The sequence below is a fragment of the Priapulus caudatus genome, unplaced genomic scaffold, assembly GCF_000485595.1.
Source record: "Priapulus caudatus unplaced genomic scaffold, Priapulus_caudatus-5.0.1 Scaffold7, whole genome shotgun sequence".
Taxonomy (NCBI): Eukaryota; Metazoa; Priapulida; class Priapulimorpha; order Priapulimorphida; family Priapulidae; genus Priapulus; species Priapulus caudatus.
The window spans coordinates 1,058,399-1,062,000 of NW_014577068.1; the positions used below are offsets into that span (position 1 = coordinate 1,058,399).

Genomic DNA, 3,602 nt, shown 5'->3' on the forward strand with positions numbered 1-3,602 from the left:
GGCGTGGTTTACAGGTAGAAATGCCTTCAATGCCCTGTGCACGCGCCATTCATTACGCGATATCTAATCATTGATATTATAAATTGTAGTGTATATCCTACTACTACGTGTTACTAGGTAGTTAGACTAGAGTTAGTTAGCAATCTAGGATATCCATAGGATAGTTATAGCCTATGATATTATTTTAGTTAGTTGTTATAATATAGTCAATGGCCGCGTGTTGCGCTGTTAGCTGCAGGTGCGACTTGTTCTTGCTGCCAGGGTCAGACATTGCGCGCAAAGTTAAATTGGTGGTGGGAACAGTGAGTTCTAATACAAATAAATGTCATGGATAACCGGGCCAATTCTGTCGCCTTTAGCTCTGCGGCGGCTGCTGTAGCCCTTCTTTTTCTCCACCCTGTATTAGTTACAGGTACCCCCCCCTACACAGGCACTTCGAACGTCTCCAAAAAAAAGGTAAACACGAAATGTACGTTACTACCAAAGTCTTAATGTTTCTTACTACTATTTCGCCTATTATTTGCCGATATTACCCGTAAATGCGGTCAAATTAGCTCATCTGCCAACACACAAGTAGCCATGACCTGCACGCATGCCCTTTGATCTTGATTGTCGGCCGCCCGAATATTATGACGCAGGTGGTGGCGGCATGAGTGAAATTAGGCGTCCGGCTCGGACCGCGACACAGATGCCGTGTCGATTACGGTCTGTGTGCAGGCATCCCAAGTCCACGGATGGTCCGTTGGAAAGAATGAGTTCTTGAAATTCGCTTCTGCTTGAGGTTGCTAATGACTGCGAGTTTGTTGTTGTTTTTGCTCCTTGTGCGCGATGGGACCCATCCTGATGTACTGGACTTTTTGGGATCGCCAGTACTTCCAGGAGAAGTTTGTGAAGACAGGTTGAGTCGCTTCTCTGTTACGCGTAGTTGAACGATTGGCCAATTAAGTGATTGTAACATTGCAGTTACGGCTGTTGCGTTCTGCCCATAATCGATTGCAGACGAAGCTAGCTGCCGCGGATTGGATCATTTTTTTTCAATTTTTTTTGATTGTTTTTTAAAATGTGGTCCAAGACTGTGCAGGCATACTTAGCCTTAGACCGAGTGCGAGATTTGTATGCATGTGGCCTTCAGCCGTATCTTGGGCGCGTATTTTAAATTACTTTTTGACGAAGCTAAAGGGTGCTGCTTGGCTTTCGCACTATAAACTATTGATATATATTTGTACGCGTATTATGACGCAGGTGGATGGGGCATGGTGAAATTAGGCGCTCCCGGCTGCGACCGCGACACAGATGGTGTCGATTACGGTCTGTGTGCAGGCATTCCAGTCCACGATGGTCCGTGGAAAGAATGAGTTCTTGAATTCCTCTGTTGAGGTTCTAATGACTGCGAGTTTGTTGTTGTTTTTGCTCCTTGTGCGCGATGGACCCATCCTGATGTACTGGACTTTGGGGATCGCAGTACTTCCAGAGAGAATTTTGTTGAGAAGGTTGAGTTGTGGCTTTCAGCGTTTTGGGCGCGTATTTCAAATTACTTTAGACGAAGCTAAGGGTGCTGTTGGCTTTCGCACATAAACTATTGATATATATTTGTCCCACTTCAGGGCGTTCGAGAACAAGGGTGCCCTGCATTTACGGGTAATTATCGGCAATAATAGGCGAAATAGAGTTGAGAAACATTAGCCTTTGATAGTAAATACATTTCGTGTTTATTTACCATTATTTTTATTGAGACGTTCCAAGTGCCTGTGCCCCCCTGCAGTACAGGGTTCCCCTATAGCGGGAGCGAAGGGGCTACACCGGTAGAGCTAGCATAACCTCATCGACGTGGATATCGTTCCGAGCATCGGAAACGCGTTGGGTCGCGATATCACGAGAAAAACAATGTAGCACACACAGTTCCAAGTAAAACTTTATATCAATACAATCAGGAGTCTATCAGTATCACCCTGATACAATATATGTAAGACTAGCTCCAAGAAACGGTCATACTTCAAGAGACCGTGTATTGTGTATATTGACGTTAGTCGTTATAGTCACACAGCCTGGTCGGGCTAATGTAAGACATATATGCCTTCCGACAAAATTTGTTTACTACAAACTGTAATATATCTAGCTCTATAGTACTATAGCCCTGGGCTATGGTACGGTGCAAATCCACTTTAGGCACATTAGGTATCACAAAGTGATGCACAGATTTCTGTGTATCATCAACTGATGCACAGAATTTCCGTATATCCAGATGAGACGGGATACTAGAGAAGCGTTGCCGAAAGGAGATTTGATCCGAAGCGCTCGAGCGCAGATCTTTCGCGCAGTTCCGCGGCAAGGCGCACGCGATAGGAGTAAGGTTATACTTTATGACTTAGGGTTAGGGTTAGGGTTAGGGTTTTTGCATCATTCCTTGATATACGGAAAGTCTGTGCATCAGTTGATGATACACAGAAATCTGTGCATCACTTTGTGATACATAAGGTGCCTAAAGTGGATTTGCGCCCTATGGTACTAGAGCTATAATATCAAATTAAAATCAAATTTAAATGCTGAAATCATGCTGCAGTATTAGTCATATTAATAAACTTTTCCCGTTTTATTTTGACGATTCTTTGGAGTATTATTGATCAGCTGTCCTACCTTGTTAATATAAAACAAACCGCATGTCCCTACGATGCCCCTACGCTGAGATAATGAGCGGTGAAAATCTGGTATTCTCAGCCGCCACACAGAAATTTGTCCAAAACAGCTGACGAAAATCACTGTTCTTCCATTAATAAAATCAATACTTGCATTATTTCATATTCATAGTTATTTGTTCCTTTTGACATCTTGAAAAAGAGATTGAAGAGTCTCATACAAGGTGTTCGGAATAGCTTAGAATGCACCAAATTGACCATTTTTACAAAAACTTGTGGAGCTCAGCTAGGATCTCAAGATGCACAAACACACACACACAAATTTACCACCTCACAGACCTTTTTGGCGAGGGGATACACTGACATGCAATACTCTACGATGCTCAAAAAAAATAGCTATGATCGACCAGTTTCTGATGCTCGAGAAGGTATCTTAACCGAACATGTTTTAACCTCATAATAATTAGTCTTCAAAGTTCAAGGGACTATATCAAATAGGTTTATGGTATTGACACTATTGGCGTTCACCCTGTACCCTGAACCTGGGCCGGCCCACATGCACTTGGGCCGTTTCAATAAAAATTATTGTAAATAAACGCATTGTATTTACTACCAAAGTTTTAATGTTTAGTATGTATTCTGTATTGAATAATAATTTCTCGTTAATGCCATTCAAATTTTCACCGCAACACATGGTCTCACTGCACGCATGTTACTGTGTACAAATTCACAGTCACAGAGTCGTGAGGTGAGACTGTTGTGGAGGAGGATTTGAACAGCGTTCACGGGGAGTAGTAACAATAGGTAAAAGAGTGCAGATGAACATTAGGACTTTGGTAATAAATAGAATTCGAGTTTATATACCATCATTTTATTATTGAAATTACCCAAGGCTAATTTTTAGCTCAGCTTGACATCGTCAAGCTGAGCTATTGCCATTGGTCGTCGTACGTCCGTCCGTCCGTCAAC

At 42.6% G+C, this 3,602-nt stretch overlaps 1 protein-coding gene across 1 annotated transcript in view; it reads left to right on the plus strand.

The window, feature by feature from the left end:
- Window positions 1-605: 605 nt before the first annotated feature.
- Window positions 606-3,602, plus strand: part of LOC106806129 (enhancer of mRNA-decapping protein 3-like) — a 23,050-nt gene continuing 20,053 nt past the window's right edge. Inside the window, exon 1 of the mRNA XM_014807986.1 lies at window positions 606-611. The gene's annotated coding sequence lies outside the window, so the exon portion shown is untranslated. The remainder of the gene's footprint in view (window positions 612-3,602) is intronic.